The sequence below is a fragment of the Microcaecilia unicolor genome, chromosome 12 (assembly GCF_901765095.1).
Source record: "Microcaecilia unicolor chromosome 12, aMicUni1.1, whole genome shotgun sequence".
NCBI lineage: Eukaryota > Metazoa > Chordata > Amphibia > Gymnophiona > Siphonopidae > Microcaecilia > Microcaecilia unicolor.
The window spans coordinates 55,766,477-55,786,490 of record NC_044042.1 but is presented as its reverse complement, the minus strand read 5'-3'; the positions used below and the strand labels follow the sequence as shown (position 1 = coordinate 55,786,490).

Below are 20,014 nucleotides of genomic sequence, written 5' to 3'. Positions count from 1 at the left end.
CCTGTTAATGAAGTTACATGGAAATACTTTTAAAACAAATAGGAGGAAATACTTTTTCACTCAAAGAATAGTTAAGCTCTGGAACTTGTTGCTGGAGGATGTGGTAACAGCGGTTAGCGTATCTGGGTTTAAAAGAGGTTCGGACATGTTCCTGGAGGAAAAGTCTATAGTTTGTTATTGAGACAGCCATGGGGAAGCCACTGCTTGCCCTGGGATTGGTAGCTTGGAATGTTGCTACTGGTTGGGTTTCTGCCAGGTACTTGTCACCTGGATTGACCACTGTTGGAAGCAGGATACTGGGCTGGATGGACCATTGGTCTGACCCAGTATGGCTATTCTTATGTGCTTATGTTCTTATTCGTGAAGTAGCATTGCTTAGATTGACTGAGGTAGGATTTGGAACCATGGACAGCAGCATATTCCTGCTTTTTATTATCAAAACAAGATTCATTCTGTCAGCTTTTAATTTAGCATTCCTTTTTATTTCTGATTTGAGTTTTAAAAGGTTTTTCTATTTGGTCCTACCTCACTAGTTTGGATGTTGGTGAATGAGGAGGTTTGTGTGCTGAATGACAGTATATACATGCGAGAGGAGTTTACTGATACATTCAAAAGACAACTACAGGAATAACATTCTGAAAACTGCATCAGGTGGAGGAATTCAGTGCTTCAATTATTATAGAAAAACTGATTTTATGAAATCATTGTGTCTCTCCCCTCTGAATTGCGTCTGCCTGTCCTCTCTAATAATTTACAAATTGAGTATCTAAGTTGAATCTAAATTATATCATTGCATAATAGAGCCTCCCCAATCCCCAGCTCGTATTTTTAGGTATTGTTGAAGCTCATGACACTTTGAATCCCTATTTCATTTTCTTTTGGGGCAATATCTTCAGATTGGTTAGTTTTGCACATACCACGCCAGTAATGAACCTCGCTCCTCAGCCAGACTATGTGGAGTATGATCTCAGTCTCTCAAATTTACTGCTAATGCAAACTGGACTTATAAGATCACTGTGTCTGTGCCCTTTCTCCAAGTGTGTTCATCTGTCTCTGCTCTTTAGTCTTTGAACCATCAATCCAATTTCTTTTCAAATTCATGCCAAGATAATAGAGTACCGTGTAATCCCTGGCTCTTACTTCATCTGCCCTTATTACCCTTGCCACTTGGAAACCTCTCTTTTTCTTTCTTATAAGGAAACGGTTCAGTTGATGTTTCAGGGAGGCCAGAGTACACTGGGATATCAAACATTTTTAAGACTTGTGTGCTATTGGTTGACAATAAGTATTTTTATAGCTGACATGCTGCTAGTTGACAAAGTCTATAAAAATTATCACTAGGTAGGTTTGGGAAAGCTATCAATTATTCTTGGGAATAAGCTAGGAAAAACTGAACCAGTTTTTGGGATCTGCTGGGGGCTTGCGACTCAGACTGGCTATTGTTGGAGACTAGATGCTGAGCTCAGTGGGCCTCAGTCTCAGTCAACAGGACTTAACTTATACAACACTGAGCATTTTTAAATTTTCCTTGCCATAAGTTAGTGCCGATGGCAACCAACCGACTCTGTGTTTTGCTGAGTTTTCTATAGGGCAAAAACATTTCTAATGTTTACTAATGTACTTTTGTACTATGTCTTTTGTATTCTGTTTATTATTCTTTTTGTACCCTGAAAACTTTTTCAATAAAACTTCATGAACATAAAAAAAAAGAACTTCACACAACATTAGTCAACAAGATGCACATTTTTGAACCAAATAAGGATGCCAAACATCATAAAATGTATACTTTGGAGGAAAGGAGAAACAGGGGTGACATGATACAGGCATTCAAATATTTGAAAGGTATTAATCCACAAACAAACCTTTTCTGGAGATGGGATGGTGGTAGAACTAGAGGACATGAATCGAGGTTGAAAGGGGGCAGACTCAGGAGTAATGTCAGGAAGTATTTTTTCACAGAGAGGGTGGTGGATATGTGGAATGCTCTCTCATGGGAGGTAGTGGAGATGAAACGGTAAAGGAATTCAAACATGCATGGGATAAATACAAAGGAATCCTATTTAGAAGGAATGGATTCAGGGAATCTTAACAGAGATTGGGTGGCGATGCTGGTAATTGGGAAGCAAAACCGATGCTGGGCAGACTTCTATGGCCTGTGCCCTGATCGTGACTGAATAGATATGGATGGACTGGAGTGTAAATTTTAAGGGGCTTCGACATTAGCTTCAGAACCTTTAGTACAAGAAGAGTGCTGGACAGACTTCGCATATCAAGTAAAATGAGTTTACCTTGTTGGGCAGACTGAATGGACCGTATACGTCTTTATCTGCCGTCACTTACTATGTTACTATGTAGTTCTTCTAGAAGATGGGGCATATAAATAACATTCAATGCTGGTAAAGTATTCTCTGGAAATTTCAAAACCTCCTTCAAATATCTGTAAAATAAATCTTTAGGAGAAACAGAGTAGACCTGAGGGGAATTCAATATACAAAGATTCAAAGCTCTACCAGAATTCTCCAAGTTTTCTATTTTTCTCTGTTTAACAGTTTCATCCGAGCTTCAGTGCAGGAAGTATTGATCAAAACACCTTTATTGCACCAAACTGAGGGCCAGATGCACTAAACTTAACTAGCCAGCAACGTGGTTTTTAAACTGGTTCTAGCCAGTTTAACGCGCAAGTAGTAAATGGGGACATGCACAAAAGGGCATTGTCCTGTCACGGTAGCAGCTAACGAAAACGGAATGCAGATGAGCAAATTAGTATTATAATGTGTATGCGATGCGATGCACTACTGTTTTCCGATCCCCTTACCGTGGAAAACCTAACGGGAGGTCTGCACCTCTCGTTGGGGCTGCTGTGAGGGAATCGGAAGGAAAAAAAAGAGAGGTTAACTGATGGGGGGGGAGGGGGAGAGAGAGAGAGAGCGAGAGAGAACCTGCAAGTAGGGTGAGAGAAGGCAATTAACAGGGAAGCAAATAGAGTGAGGACAGGAGGATGAAGACAGACCGCCCACTAGAGCACTTTTCCTTTCCCTCGGGTGGTCCTGCAGATGGCTAACTAAGCGGAAAAGCCGCTCCTGCCAGGCTTGGTTACAGTCGCAGAGCTTCGCACGCCGCCGGCAGGGAGAGAACGGAGGAAGCCATGAGAGAGAAGCGCGCACCGGTCCTGTGCGGGCTGCACGAGGTGCAGCTCGTGGGACTCTGTTCTCCGGGCTGCACGCACGCTCTGCTGCAGCATGTCCTGGGTCGGCCGAGGTTGTGAGAGGGCAGCTTCGGCGATGGGAACCGAATTTCTCTTATTGCACTCATGGAAGGGTTCAGGCTTGCCTGGTAAGGAGAGGAAGTGATTGTCTCCCAACCCTCACACTCTCCTCCCCGCTATAGTACCCCCTCCCTCTCCCAGCAAGAGAATCAGCAGCAGCCTACCAGTCCAGCTGTGGAGGCAGGGTGGAGGCAAGCGGCGGGATGGGCTTAAAGAAGTTGGTTTCGTACTGCAGCACTGGAGAGGGATCTTCGTTCAGGGCAGCCGCAGACGGCAGCAGGGTGAGAGCTGCCCAGGGAAATATTCTCTGGGCTGTGGCTTTTGCACTGGGACTGCTGGACTGGTTCTCTTTCTCTAGATAGGAGACACATGATTTCTATGCAGTGGCTGTGAGTGTGTTTGTGGTTTTCTTGTTGTCTGCCCTTTAGTTCCTCTCTTGTAATGTACATTCTGCACATAGAGGTATGTTGTGTGTTTATATGTTTTTGGCATGCGCAGAGCAGCCAGTATAACAATTGGCTGCTCTGCGCATGTCCAGCTGGCCGACTGGCTTCCAAAGAAAATTGTGCAAATGAGCTAACAGCGAGCAGCTCATTTGCATGCGATTTCCTTCATGCATGCCCTTTCCTTACCGATTTGCTAAGGGATCGGTAAGGAAAGGGCTCTTTACGTGGGGTTAGTGCATCTAGTCCTGAGACCCAACACAGGGCCGTGTTTCGGTGGGACAAACTGCCTGCTTTAGGGGTGAAAGGTTACACTGCTAGTGAGACAATAAAATTTATGGTGTCTGTAGTGAAGTTATCCTTTTGATAAATGTAATAGGACCAAGCTAGCAGCAGTATTCTCACACCTTGAGTAAATCCTCCTCATTTAGCACCAAACAGTTTGTTCCGTCGAAACAGGACCCCCATGTTGGGTCTCTGTGTGGTGCAATAAAGGTGTTTTGATCAATACTTCCTGTGTTGAAGCTCGGGTTGCACTTTCTACCCTTCTGCTTTCCTTAAACTTTTCGTAGAGGTGTTTTCCTGTTTGTTGTGTACTAACAGCTTTATCCAACATTTATGCCTGGACTTTTTTTATCCCTGTAATTTCTTGTTCAAGTTTTTCAATCCCCTGTTTATTCCTAGAAGTCTCCAACTCCATAGCCTGAATCTATAGAAGACCTTATGCATAGACGCTATTGCTAGCAAACTTCATCCAGGGTAATTTCTGCTGATATCACCAAGATAGGAACGGTCAACAAAGCAGTAACAGACTCTTCCCCTCTGGTAATCTCACTCTCCATGATGGAAGTACTACCAGAGTTCTGGCTGGTTCTCCCCACAGCAGGAGTCAGGACAGTTTCAGTCGCTGATGTCACTTCCTCTCTCTTAGATGCTACTCAACAGGAATCCTCTCTCTTCGATGCTACTCCTGCCACTCCTGGCTCCACTGTCTCAGCCTCCTGAATCACCGGTGGTAGGTTAGGAGAAAGAAGGCGCCGTGAAAAATCACTGCCCAAGGAAATGCTGCTCTCTGCACGGCTTTCCCCAGTGGGAATGCTTGATTATGCCTGGGACCAAATTCTGGAACAGTAGGCTGTCATTGAAGATGTAGGAGAAGATGTAGGAGTAGATGTAGGTGCAAATAGGTGGGAAAATGTGGGATACAAGTGCAATAAATAAAGGGGAGGGGGGATCTAATTTTCCCAGTTCTCTTTGGCATATTTGAGGAAATTCAAGCAAGTGGAAATCAAATTTAGAACAGCATTCCAGAGCTCAGCACAGCATGGCTCTTCAGCAGCCATCTTGGCCTCACCCCATATTATTTTAATAGGCAGCATCAGGACTTACAAATCTTACACTGCTTTGGGATGTAAGTTCAAAACCAGGACCGTCTCAAAATCTCCAGCTTGGAACTGGTAAGTGGTTAATTTGATTGTGGTGTAGATCTTGAAATCAAAAACCGTGTTTTTGTTTTCAAAGACTGGACTTCCTTACTACCCTTGCCCTAAAATATTTATCAGAACAATTTTACATCAACAATGGCATAATGCATGGACTGATCCACTCCTACATGGAGTCATTAGTACGATTTCTAATTTCCAGAGTGCAAGGAGACCTTTGTGACAATCATGAACCAAGAACTGATCTGAAATTATGTCCCTTTATTGTTCCTCTGCTTTACCTCTAACTTCTGTTTGGGTGCCAATACATTTTAAGTGCATGCAAATTTGCTTGTAGGTGCTTATATCTCTGAATTAATACAGGTACAATTAATATGTGTGCTTAAAAGGTTCTTACACACATTTCAGGGTCAGATTCTATATATGGTGCCTAGAAAATCCATGTGGAAAACATTTCTGCCTAAGCATATTCTATTAGCAGTGTCTAGATTTAAGCACGGTATATAGAATATGCTTAATTGACGTCCTAGCACCTAAAACTATGCACCTCCACCAACGAAAATGTGATGTAAATCCTGGCACATAGATTTAGGCACAGAGGGCCATATTCTATAACAACGCATGTAAATTTTGAAATGCCCATTTCCCCACCCATAACCATGTCCCTTTTTATTTATTTGTTGTATTTGTATCCCACATTTTCCCACCTTTTTGCAGGCTCAATGTGGCTTACATATTGCCATTATCGGCGTTAGCCGATTTCGGTCTGAACAAATACATGGTTTGAATGAATACAAAGTGAATTGTGGTAGAATGAGGTACATATGAGGTATGTACAATTGGGGGAACTTAGAGAGGGAGAGGGGAGTGCATTAAAATTTAGGTGCAATGCGTTACAGAATATGGTTAGGGTGTTGTGTGTGTAAATTCTAATTATTGCCAATTAGTGCTCATTATTGCTTAAGTGCTGATATCAGTGCTGATTGGCTTGTTAAGCCAATTAAGTTACACACATTGTTAAAGAATATGTTTGGATTTTGGCGTGGATATCTAGGCACGCTATATAGAATCCGGGGGTCAGTGTGCACCTAAACAACAAATATATCAAAAGGGGGGAAAAAACCTAGAAATTGGGAAAAATTTGTTTTTTTTAAACAAACAGGAACCAAATTTTTTTTTTTTGGCCATCCACACCCCTGCTTCCTCTAAGAGGTTTTCTTGTCCTTAAGCTACTCTACCTTTCTTTCATATACACTACCATTCTGCTCTTCCCCACTGATCTAGGAGCTTGGCATTTCCAGCTTCTCACAAATGAGATCGCTTTTCTGCATTGCAAAAGAAAGGCATGGAAGCAGTAAGGGCAGAAACCTACCTGGCTTTTTCAAGTTTTTCTTTATGATGTGGTAGAAGGAGAAAGACCCTTAAAACAAATATCTTTGGCCACTGCTAATAAAATCCCTAGCAGAGGCACACAGCGGGCCCATCTCACATCATCTTCCTTTAAATACTATTTAGCGCATTGTGAAAGAGGATGGGAGGAGACATTCATCTTCACTGCATGATGTACCACATCGGTAAGTGTGCCAGAGAAGCTCCTATGGAATAATGTCACTGCAGCACCAGCAAAAAAAGAGGGGGGGAGGGGGAGAATGGATGTATTAAGCATTTATTCTAAAGAGCTGCAGTATGTCTCTAGATCTTTCCAGAGATAGCAGAAACACATTCCTTTCCTCCCTTTAAAGAGAAGGGGGATGGGAAAAAACGGGAATCGAAGGGGTTGGGGGAAGGAAGAGTATCATCCTTCAGGGTATGAGAGCATTTGGGCTTTAATTAAATGGCACGGAAGGGAAGACAGAGATGGCTTTGGAGGAAGAACACAAGTGTAATAACTATTGAGACAGCCTGCACAAGCATAAATATTTGTGTGTGGGTCCATTATCAAGCATGAGATACGACAAAGTACAATATAACCAGTAACAAAAATTAGAGTAGCACCCAAAATAAGCTAAAGGATTCTTTCATGTCGTTAGTGTACCCTGCTGCTTCTTCCCATAGTCTAGCGCTGCATGCACCATTCCATATTGAAATTCTGTGATGCTTTACTACTGTACCTCAGTCCTTACCTGCACCCTCCCCCCCTTATATTATAACTCTGAGGATCTATTGAACTTTGTCCTTCTACCTCAATGCTGTCCTTCACCACCTCTTGATATTTGGCTCTGGGTAGTGGAACCCAAATGAGCTGTGTGTCCCTGCACCTCAGTCCCAGATTCCTGTTTCAACATTATTCTGTGACCATCGCAGGATTCAACAAGGAAGCAAAGAAATCTTTCAATAATGGAGTTGAAAAACCTGACGTGGACTACTTAATGACCTGGGGTTACAGTAGCCCCCTAAGGCAGATATGCACAGCTCTGGCCATCTACAGCTGTACACAGGTTTGATTTCTAGGATTCCCACAATGAATATTCATCAAGCTTGGTTACCAGGAAACCAGATTCATTAAGACTTCTCAAGAACCAGAGTTGCGTAGGTCCAGGGACATATCAAGACAGTCTGGTTTTCAGGATATCCTTGAAATGCATCCCATACCTGTCAATGCAGCAGATTCTTGCTCAGGCTCTCTTTAAAGCAGAGAGCAACTATAAGGTTGAAAAAAGATTTCAAGACAACCAGTTTCTGGAAGGAGACTTACATCCCAGTCCTGCTCTGCGAAGTGAAATCTTAGGACCCGATGCTCAAAGATTAACGATGAGGGAAATTTACCACAACCTAGCACTGAAAAATTGCCAAGGCATGCTCAAAATAATGAGCATGCAAGTTCATGGCACGCTAAAATCACGGCAAATCTGCAGCTCAGCGCACAAAATGTCAACTTTTCTGTCTATGCCTGAGCAGTGATTGGCTCAGGCATGGACAGAAAAGTTGACATTAGGACAACAAAAAAAGCATACTGATGCAATAATTCCCCAACTCAACCCACTTTAATAAAAAAAATACAAAATAAAACAAAGGTCACAAGGGTCCTCCTCAGCCAGGCCTAAGAAACAGGCCTGGTGGTCTAGTGGAGACCCAACCCAGCCCCCCCATACCTTTTTATAGATGGCGGAAGCAATGCCTATTTGCTCCTGCATCTGGCTGCTGTCATCTTCAAAATGGTAAAAAATCAAAAGGCACTCAATCCCAAAGTGCAAATTATAAGTTATATCAGATGCCTAGAGCATTGCATAACCCTGTAAACCTAGTTTTAAAAGGGAACAAATGAGAATTCAGTATAGACTGTGTCCACAGCTGAGCTTCATTTCAGTGAGTTTAGCCGAGAATGGCTCACTTATAAGGCTCTATACGTCATAAGGACTCCTAATTTTGTATCCCTTAATTTTATTTCTTTTTTTTACATCCAACATATATTTTTTAGTTTACTTTCTTTTATAGATTTTCAATACAAAGTTAAAACAAGAGCTCGCAGCCTAATAACAAGTAACAATTTACAATACAAGGTAAAATAGGAGCTCACAGTCATGAAACAGTACCAAAATTAGAATAAAGAAAGGAGGGAGGGAAAAGGAGGCGAAGAAGAGGGAAAAAAAAGGAGGATATACAACAGGACATGAAGCATGCATATGCCATAAGATACACAAGTTTAGGAATCATCACTTTACATCGTTAAAATAAGATACAAGTGGAAGCCATTTTTTCCTATACAGGGTAAAACGAAAAGATTTTTTTGCAAGGTATGTTCCGTATTTATAAGTTTGAAACAATAAGTTCCACCATTCTTGGTAAGTAATTTGATATAAGGACTTCCAATACGAAAAGATTACTTTCAGAGCTAAAGATATGATAAAAAATATAAAATATATGTTTAATTATTGGAATCAAACATAAATATTATATTTTTTATTTCAAACCAGGAATATGAAAAATTCAATAGGAATCTATATAAATAAAGTCACATGAATCCAGTGACTAAAAACAATTGTTCTTATTATAATTGCTAGGTATTTAATGCACTTTGTATTGGAGTGGAGGAGCAGTCTAAAGATTAGAACAGTGGGCTAAAACCTGCTGAAACCAGAGTTCAAATCCCATTACCACTTCTTGTGATCTTGGACAAGCCACTTAACAATCTATTGCCTTCAGGGCCGGTCTTAGCAGGGCCCTGTGCAAACCTGTTCAGTGGGGCCCTGCGCCTGCCCGCCCTGTCCCCTGCCTGCACCCCCTCTCCCTCGCCCGCCACCACATGCCATCATTTATCAGGGTTTAAAAGGAGGTTTAGAGTACCTTGATGTGCATCCACCACGTTTCAGTAGAGAGCGGCAGATAGCGGCAGCGATTTTCATATCCCGTCAGCTGCCAAGCTCAGAGCCTCCTCGTTGCTGCATCCCGCCCTTGTGGAAACAGGAAGTGACATCAAAAGGAGGTTCTGGGCTCGGCAGCTGACGGGATATGAAAATCGCTGCCGCAGTCTGCCGCTCTCTACTGAAATGTGCCACTGCCTGATGCTCTCTACTGAAATGTGGATGCACATTAAGGTACGGAGCAGGGAGGTGTTCTGATCAGTAGGACAGACGTGACAGAGATGCGGGGCTCCTAGGAGCACGGGGCCCTGTGTGACCGTCCCTGTCACCCCTGCCTAAGACCGACCGTGATTGCCTTGAGTACAAACTGAGGGACCTTTTTACTAAAGTGCAGTGAGGTTTTCCACTTACCATGTTTTAACAGGAAAAAAATTAATGCATGGTAATTGCAAAGCCTGTGTGGTAAATGCAGAGAATGTGCCTGCATTTACCACAAAGAGCAGAGCCGTACCACACAGCACCACATTATATGCAGCGTCAGGTAGCATAGTGCGACTTTTGCTTACATAAATAAACAATTATGAATAGATATGTCTATTCATACCCATGACATCCTATTTCTCTTCCCCAACACCTCAATCATATTCTCCATCCCCCTGATGACATTTCTCAACCCCCCACACTTGTATCCCTCAACCTCCTGATTAGCAATGGGCAGGGCTTTTTTTGAGGGGGTACTCAGGGGTACTGAGTACCGGCACCTTTTCCATTGTCTGCTAAAATTGACCCATGGAACACAAGTTTTAATGAAAGAGCTCAGGCTCTACATACCAATTCTGGCTTGTCATAGATTCTATGACTGATTGCAGGGGGGCCTGGCTATTGTGGGGTGGATCCCTCAGTGATCACCCCAACCCTGAAGGGTGGCCTAGCATTTGAGTACCGGCACCTTTTTTTCTAGAAAGAACGCACTGGCAATGGGTGATACGTCCGTCCCCTGATCCAAAGACCTGCTGGTGTGTACACATTCCAACCCTCCCCCACCTCCAGTCTCCCATCACCCCTCTGACTTACCCATGACTCCTAATGATAGTCTTGCAATACTACCATTAGAGGTCAGCCTTCCATATAAAGAGCAGAAAAATAGCCTAGTGGTTAGTGGTTTGACCATAGAACAGACAAAGGGAACCCAGTTCAAATCCTGTGATCTTGGGAAGGCACTTAACCCTCCATTTTCTCAGGTACTAATTTAGGGCTCCTTTTATTAGTGATTCTGGCATGGCAAATGCAATGAAATCCATTCAATTCCTATGGGCTTCGTCCCATTTGCCACATGTGTGGCTTTGTAAAAGGAGCCCTTAGATTGTAAGCCTTCCAGGGACAAGAAAATACCTAGTGTATCTGAATATAACACCTTGAGCTACTACTGAAAAAAGTGTGAGCTAAGTTCAAATAAATAAATTTAAAGTCATGTATGAACTACACAACAAGATGTGTCCCCTAACTTACATCCACATTATTGCTCCACAATAAACCAACAGGACATATCTATTAGCAAAATTAGAAGCATGTTTCGTCCCATCTCTTCCCTCACATTCCATCACCTTCCTTGACACATAATTCATAACCATATTAATCCACACCCCCTTCCGGTTACAGCCAGGTCTTGAACTCGTGGAGGCATATTTTCAAAGCACTTAGACTTACAGTGTTCCATTGAAATCTATGGAACTTTGTAAGTCTAAGTGTTTTGAAAATGACCCCCTATTAGACTCCTATCACTTGCCCAAAAAAGATAAGAAGCCCAAACCTCACTAAGGGGTCCTTTTACAAAGGTGCTGAAAAATGGCTTGCGGAAGTGTAGGTGCGGGTTTTGGGCACGCACCAGTCCATTTAACCCTAACCCTAAGCGCGCCTTTAAAAAAGGGCCTTTTAAAAATTTTTCCAAAAATGGACGTGCAGCAAAATGAAAATTGCCGCATATCCATTTTGGGTCTGAGACCTTACCTCCAGCCATTGACCTAGCAGTAAAGTCTCATGCAGTAACTGGGCAGAAAAGACCTACGTGTGCCAAACACCTCTTGGCGTGCGTCCATTACGCACACCCGAAAATAAAAAATATTTTTCAGATGCGTGTATCGGACGCATGCCAAAAATGAAATTACTGCAAGAGCCATGCAGTAGTTGGGCGGTAACTCCATTTTGGAATGCGTTGGGCGCACGTAGACGCTTACACGGCTTAGTAAAAGGACCCCTTAGGGACCTGTTTACTAAGGCACGTTAGCGTTTTTAACATGCCTGCAATTAGTGCACGCACTAACTGTGTTAGCGCCTATAGGGATATTGTAGGCACGTACATGGTTAACGCACATTTAAAACGCTAATGTGCCTACAACGCGGCTTAGTAAACAGGGCCCTTAATCTAAGACCCTTCCTTTGCACCATTCTACACCCTCATACCTGTGCACTCATCTAATCCTATCTTCTACCCGAACTCCCACTCTCTCATTTATGACATTTATATCCCACATTTTCCCTTACAATTTCAAGTTCAATGGGGCTAACAAGCTAAAATGAAGTCATTACAAAATATGAAACAAAATACCCACATATATTAATAAGGAAAGAATCGTAAATATATGAAGAATTCAATAATAAAGCATAATGGGGAGAATGGGCACCAGGATCAATTGACAGAAATTTTTGGAAAAGGAAAGATTTCAAAAACTTGCAAAAAAACAAATAATCATGTTGGGATCTTATATTTTTCGGCAGGGAATTCCACCATTTAGTACCTTGGTGTGAAAAAGTAGCTGAATATATAGATTTACTAGTAAAAAAGGCCCATTTCTGACACACATGAAACGGGTGCTAGCAAGGTTTTCCTCGGAGTGTGTATGTGAGAGTGACTATGAGAGAGAGAGAGTGAATGTGCGAGTGTGTGAGAGAGAGAGAGTGAGTCTGGGTGCGAGTGTGTCTGTGAGAGAGAGAGTGTGTGTGTGAGAATGAGAGTGTGTGCAAGTGCGTATGTGAGAGACAGTGTGAGAGAGAGTGTGTTTCACACAGATACAGTGTGTGCGAGAGAGTGTGTGTGAGACACACTCTCTGTGAGACTGAGTGTATGAGACCAAGAGTCTGTGAGTGACTGTGTGACACATAGAGAGTGAATGTGATACAGTGTGAGACATAGAGTGTGTGAGAGAGAGAAAGACATTGACTGTGAGAGAGAGAGAGAGAGTGTGTGTGTGACAGAGATACCTCCCCCCCCTCTGGTGTCAGGCCCCCCCCTCCCTCCCTCCCTCTCTCTGGTGTCAGCCCCCCTTCTCTCTCTGGTGTCTGAGCGTTACTGTGCAGGACGCTGAGCTCTGGCTGTGCTTCAAGGAACTGACCAATCCTATTTAATAGAATGCACCTCCAACATTCTGAAGCTGAGAAACCTCGTGTGGTTGGTCACTTCTGCCTGTGACGAACCTGGAAGTACATGTTGTCAATTCAGGAGATGGATACAGACAGCAGGAATGCCTCAGCCATGCATTCAGCTTCAGAATGTTGGAGGTGCTTTTTATTATATAGGATAAATTACTTTCTTACAGGTAGGAAAATGAAGACGCAGGTAGTCTCTTGCGCCAAAGATTGAATTGCGAGAAGGCGATACCACACAAATCTGAAATATGACAGCACAGAGTTTGAATGCAACCCTGTCCCTAATGGGAAGTCAATGCAAATGTATCAGCAAAGGAGCAGCCCTCTCAAAGTGTGGCACATGCACGACAAGTCTAGCTGCAGTATTTTGAGCAGCTTGCAGTTTCCTTAAGATTCATTCTTAACACTCTGCATAGATAGAATTACAATAATCAAATTGAGTCAAAACAAGAGATTGGACAAGTAATCTTCTCCATGTACCCCCTCCCAAGGGGCAAAACTAATGCCTTTACGCCTAGCATCACCTTTTCGTCCACAATCTCCCAGGGTACTATGTAATCCTTCAGAGTAGGAATCTGAGCTAGAGCAGCAAAACTGAAAGATGGCTTTAATTTGCCATCTTCAAGTTCACCTCATTGATTGGATTTATTCTAATGCTTGTTCATTTCACTATTGTTATACTGTTAACAAAGCTAAGCTTTATGTCAAGTTGTACCTGCTGTCCACCATTTCGGGTGAATCTCTTCATAAAGGTGCTTAAACAGATTCCAGTTATTAAATAAACTAGTGTTGATTCTCCGGTGGTGCATCTGAGCCCTGCTTTGCTTGGTCTTCGTATCAGAGCACCTGGCCTGAAGGTCAGAACCAGGGGCGACGTGTAGGCGGAATAGACCAGAAAGCCCAGCTCTGAGAGCCGTAATTAACTGTGAGAATGCATCTTAGCAGTGATGATGTGTAATTAGTGAAAATGAAAGCTTTATTACCAACTGCTAGGGAGGAACAGAGGGGCATATTATTCAATCAGCTAATGAATGGCTTGCTTATGTGCTTGTATGTATGTGTGACAGAGGAAGAAAAGCATTGTTTATCTGCTCTGCACCTACTTCCTCTTAACTGGGTGACAGGGAGATCTGATGTTGAGGAAAAGAGGAATGACTGCAGTGCTGAAGCTCTTATAAACGTCAGTGTAGGTGAGGTAGCCTGCGTCATTGCGTTCTGGGAACAAAGCACCCTCTTTCTTTGGCCTGAACTGCACTTGGGGAGGTAAGATGCGCTTCAGACGATGACATGTCTTGTAGGAAGCTCTGGCAATGCCTTCCTGTTCTACTCTCATGAAAGCAGCTACAGTAATTGCCGTGATTAATCTTTGGAGGAGACGCTGTAGTCATCGCTGAGAAATATCTACCCATGTGTCAGCTTGTGAGATCTCTCCACTCACCCAACCTTGTTGCAAGAAAAAAAAAAGGTGTTTGTTAGAGGAAAGTTTTTGCTTTATGCAGTCAGCTCTACTTTGTAATAGCTGATATTCTGCATGTCCTGTGCTCGCATCCAATGTAGTATTCTCATGGGGCAAATTTATAAAATGTCACACATGACCGCAATAATCAGAATGCACAGATATCACAGGAGAGATTAGTAGGCACAACTCAAAAGGCTACCAGTGCAATGTAAACACTGGTGCTACAAGGACAAGATATACACTGAGTTTAAAAAAACAAACAAACAAAAAACCCTTTACAAAGCTTGTTTTCTGCACAACTCTGTCAAAACATGACCAATTTTAATAAACTTTGGGATATATCATAAGTACAGTAGTGCCACACTGGGATAGACCACAGGTCCATCAAGCCCGGCATCCTGTTTCCAACAGTGGCCAATCCAGGTCACAAATACCTGGTAAGATCCCAACAAAGTTCAATACATTTTATGCTGCTTATCCCAGAAATAAGCAGTGGATTTTCCCCAAGACAATTTAATAATGGTCTGTGGACTTTTCATTTAGGAAGCCATCCATACCTTTTTTAAACCCCGCTAAGCTAACTGCCTTTACCACATTCTCTGGCAATGAATTCCAGAGTTTAATTACACGTTGAGTGAAGAAAGATTTTCTCCAATTCGTATTCAATTTACTACTTTGTAGCTTCATCGCATGCCCCCTAGTCCTAGTATTTTTGAAAAGAGTAAACAAACAATTCACGTCTACCTGTTCCACTCCACTCATTATTTTATAGACCTCTATCATATCTCCCCTCAGCTGTCTTTTATCCAAGCTGAAGAGGCCTAGACACTTCAGCCTTTCCTCATAGGGAAGTCATCCCATTCCCTTTATCATTTTTGTTGCCCTTCTCTGTACCTTTTCTAATTCCATAGTAAGTCTACAGTCAGGCCGGCCACTTCACTACCTAATTCTTCAACTGTTGCAGTGTTTTCTTCAGTGCAAACTGATTGGCCTTGCAATTTCTTCAAAACATATTCTGTTTTCCCTCTTCCACCTCTTTTCCGAAAACTCTTGCACCAGTCTATGAGAACCAAAACCAGGTACAAATTTTTAATAAGGATCAGTCCTCTTGACTGAAAACTATGCTGTTTATGTTTAAAGCAAAATGACATCTGCGCATATCATGATATTAATTACTAGTTGGTGATGACATTTAGGTGAGGTGGCCGGTGTGGGTATACACTTATTGCAAATTTATTCAGGATGATATATCCCAAAGTTTATTGAAATTGTCAAGTTATGAAGAAAACAATCTTTATACAGTTTTTAAAAAAATACACAGTTTAGTTTTAAAATGTATAGAAGCTAATTCCAGTGTTTCATTCCCAAGATGTGATGTTCCTCAGGAGGACCAATATACAAGCCTGGCGTCATTAGTTAGAAGCAGGCAATAGTCAAAGGGTTTGGTGGTGACAGGGATACCATTTCCTCTTTCACAATCACTTTTTATTTCCAAGTACCGCTTAGCCTCAGCAGGAAGCACGGGGTGGGGTGCCACTGGGGCAATATACATTACACAGGTCGCAGCCAGGGCCGTGCTAACCCGGTAAGCGGGGTAAGCATGGCAGGGGGGCGCCTCGCTGTCAAGGGTGCCATCAGTGTTCTAAAATTAAAAAAATATAAACCTCTCTCGTGTTGGCGCCACGCCACCTATATGCGCATGCGCTGCTGGCTCTGGCTGCTGCCTTCCTGTGCGTAGCGCTCGTTCGTCTGTTTAGTACCGCCCCAGCTCTTCGACACTCACGGCATGACGCCACACATGGAACCTCGCAGGCAGTCCGACTCTCCGAAGGACCTGGGGTGTTGCCGGTGCTGCTGCCGGTGGTGCGTTGGAGTGCTGAGAGGAGAGAGGAGAGTCGGCGCTGCTGCTGATCCGCTGCTGTCCACTCCCACGGTGCTCCGCATTAATTTTGTTTTTTGCTGAGAGACTGTGGTGGACATCATTGGTAAGGTTTCGCCTTGCTGTTAACTTTTAATTACTGTAATGGCTGGCTGGTGTGGCGGCCTACTTATCGATAAAGAAAGTATATGATTTGAGGCTGCAGGTTGGGTGGGGGAACTGGAACCAACCAGGCCAGCTGGGGAAGAAAAGAAAGACAAGGCAAGGAAATTTCTGTGGTGGGGGGAGAGAACAAGCTAGAATCAGGGAGGAACAAAGGAGGGGAGAGTAAGGGCAGGAAAGGAAAATAAGAGCTAATGGAACAAGCCTGCCATGAGTGGGAAAGTGCGGGGTACAAATGTAACAAAAAAAAAAAAAAAGCTAGAATCAGGGAGGAAGGAAGGGGAGACTAAGGCACGAGGAAGTTCTTCTGATAGTGCTTAAAATCCAGCAGCAGTGTGAATGATAGTACCAGAAGATCCCAGAGCAATGGATCAAGGCAGTTGCAGAGGATAAAATATTGTATAGTACCTGTAAAACCTAAGTCACATATATTTCAATACTGGTAGTATCCCTGTAGTCAAAAGGGTTGTTATTGTCTGTCAAAGATTTCAGTTTACACAGTGGCCGTTTTCAAATCAAAACTCAAAACCCACTTCTTTACCACTGCTTTTGACTCCTGACTTACTTGCCCTGTCCTTTATCCTCACCTCTCTATTCCCTTACCCTTAATTGTTCTGTCTGTGTACTGTCTTATCTAGATTGTAAGCTCTTTGAGCAGGGACTGTCTTTGTGTATGGTGTGCAGCGCTGCGTATGCCTTGTAGCGCTATATAAATGATAAGTAGTAGTCATCTGCTATAAAGAGATTCTATTCGACTTGAGGTTTGAAGTGGTAGTGCTTAAATATAGGTAGCAAGGAGGGTAATCAATCATGTGATAGGCTTTCGGTTTTATATAGTACTACTAGGGTTACGCAGCGCTGTACATGTTGAAACATGAAGCTAAGTGGTTGTAAACCCTTTATTTGTTCAGCAATCCCACAAAGATGCACTCCATCTTTCAGCTCCTATTTCCTTTGCATCTTGTGCCAAACCAGGGGGGGCGCCAACTAATAGTCTGCAGGGGGGCACCAGAGACCCTTGGCACGGCCCTGGTCGCAGCTAATTATGGGAGAGCCCGGGGCAAGTCCTCAGAACTATCCCAGGGGTACTCAGGCCTTGACTGAGAGAGGGGTGCCCTGTTCACAGGGCCGGTGTACCCCTAGGATATGGGACTGAGCAGGTATGGGTAGGGAGGCTTCTTTGCTTCATGGCAGATGCCACCCCCCTGTCCCCAATGCGGTCTTGCTTGATTGCATGGTGGGTCTACATGTGTATGTTTGAAATGCTTGTTGACTGTATCAATAAAGCTGCGGCCTAATGTTTAAAGCAATGTGACTGACCAGTTATCCTAGGGAAGCTGCCCGTCACCTGTTGAGGTGGATGAGAGTGGCAGGAAGCAAAAGAACAGGGCTAGGGGAAGGTCATGGCTGCCCATGTTATCACTCTATTTCCAAGTACTGTTCAGCCTGAATGGTGCCAAACCTGTCTTTTTAAAGGTGCAGGGCCTCACAGTGCTGACAGCATTCAGAGTACTGGAGTGGAGGAGTAGCGTAATGGTTAGAGCAGTGGGCTGAGAACTACAGCAGCCTGGTTCAGCTCCCACTTCTGTTCCTTGTGATTTTGGGCAAGTCATATAGGGCCAGATGCACAAAAGCCCCCACAAAAAAAGTGTATTTTCAATCCCTAGAAAAAGTTACTGAGTTCTAAATAGTGAAAGATGTTGGAAGGAAAATTGCATGAAAAATGAGCTGCATATAATTTCAACAAGCAGCCCGGTAGGGAAAACGCCAGCGCATGCATAGAACACCCCATGTGTAGGACAGTCAATCACTCGCTAGGTGTGGCTGCTATGCGCATGCCCTGAACAGCATCTAAAAAATGTGACTGGGGTGGAAGGGAAATGGGATGCAAGGAAATTATTTCACTCCTCAGCTACCCAGAACTGCTGAGTTGCAGCCATAACTTTCCTTTGATTTTTGAAGAGAATATGGTTAAACAAAGCCTGAAGGAACAGATCCAGTCAGCGTCAATGCTGCTCCATAGAGATGGTAGATCTCAAACTGTCAAAATCGGGGACTATTCCTGTATACCCATCAGCAACAGGTTATCTCTCCCTTACACACAATCAGCAGTTTCCTGTGAGTTTTCTTATTATTTGCTACAGCCACAGCTACTTAAAATTCACCCCATAATTTAGGCATAGGGGACAGGCAGCAGATAGCTCTGCTGAGAAGCCACTGTCATGCTATAACAGCTTCTGACCTCCTGTTAAAATTTACTCATAAAAGGCAGGGGCTGCATTCTGTGCTTCGCTCGGAAATGGCTGTGCATCACTCAGAATTCACATTTGAATAGTAATCAGCTCATTGTAATATATTTGTATATGATTCCCGTTGTCTGTTACCTCGAATGGTAGAAAGCATGCCCCTTTGAGCGTCTCATTTCCCCCCCCCAAACCCACCTCCCCGCTCCCCCCGTTTTCTATTTCTGTTGATGGCTCTCTCATTCTCCCTGTCTCCTCAGCTCGAAACCTTGGGGTCATCTTTGACTCTTCTCTCTCCTTCTCTGCTCATATCCAGCAGATTGCCAAGACCTGTCGTTTCTTTCTTTACAACATCTGTAAAATCCGCCCCTTTCTTTCCGAACACTCATCCACACCCTTGTCACCTCTCGTTTAGACTACTGCAATCTGCTTCTTGCTGGCCTCCCACTTAGTCACCTCTCCCCTCTCCAGTCGGTTCAAAACTCTGCTGCCCGTCTCGTCTTCCGCCAGGGTCGCTTTACTCATACTACCCCTCTCCTCAAGTCCCTTCACTGGCTCCCTATCCGTTTTCGCATCCTGTTCAAACTTCTTCTACTAACCTATAAATGTACTCACTCTGTTGCTCCCCAGTATCTCTCCACACTCGTCCTTCCCTACACCCCTTCCCGTGCACTCCGCTCCATGGATAAATCCTTCTTATCTGTTCCCTTCTCCACTACTGCCAACTCCAGACTTCACGCCTTCTGTCTCGCTGCACCCTACGCCTGGAATAAACTTCCTGAGCCCCTATGTCTTGCCCCATCCTTGGCCACCTTTAAATCTAGACTGAAAGCCCACCTCTTTAACATTGCTTTTGACTCGTAACCACTTGTAACCGCTCGCCTCCACCTACCCTCCTCGCTTCCTTCCCGTTCACATTAATTGATTTGATTTGCTTACTTTATTTATTTATTTTTGTCTATTAGATTGTAAGCTCTTTGAGCAGGGACTGTCTTTCTTCTATGTTTGTGCAGTGTTGCGTACGCCTTGTAGTGCTATAGAAATGCTAAATAGTAGTAGTAGTAGTAATAGTGAATACCGTGTCTGCTAAACCAGCTAGAACGGGTCAAAGTCGGACATTCTATTATGGAAAGTTTTGTGCATTGGGGCCTTAGGGGGTTATTCTATAAAGGTCACCTAATGAAAGGCACTAAAATGCTGACGCTAAGCACGAATTCTATATCAGCAATTATGCACATAACTGCCATAATACAATATTTATTTATTTGTTAGGAATACTAGAATAAATGCATTTTACCCATGGATTCTATATATGGTAACTCAAGTTGGGCATGCCATTTAGCTACAAGGCCAATTTGCACATGCAACGTAATTGCTTAACAAGCAAATCAGATCCA

At 43.3% G+C, this 20,014-nt stretch overlaps 1 long non-coding RNA gene across 1 annotated transcript; it reads right to left on the bottom strand.

The window, feature by feature from the left end:
- Positions 1 to 3,858: 3,858 nt before the first annotated feature.
- Positions 3,859 to 19,367, bottom strand: LOC115481526. Its single transcript, XR_003943972.1, has 3 exons — positions 19,356 to 19,367; positions 13,590 to 13,592; positions 3,859 to 3,950 (listed from the first exon to the last, which is right to left on the bottom strand). It is a non-coding gene; the product is annotated as an uncharacterized LOC115481526 (long non-coding RNA).
- Between the last annotated feature and the right edge of the window lie 647 nt (positions 19,368 to 20,014).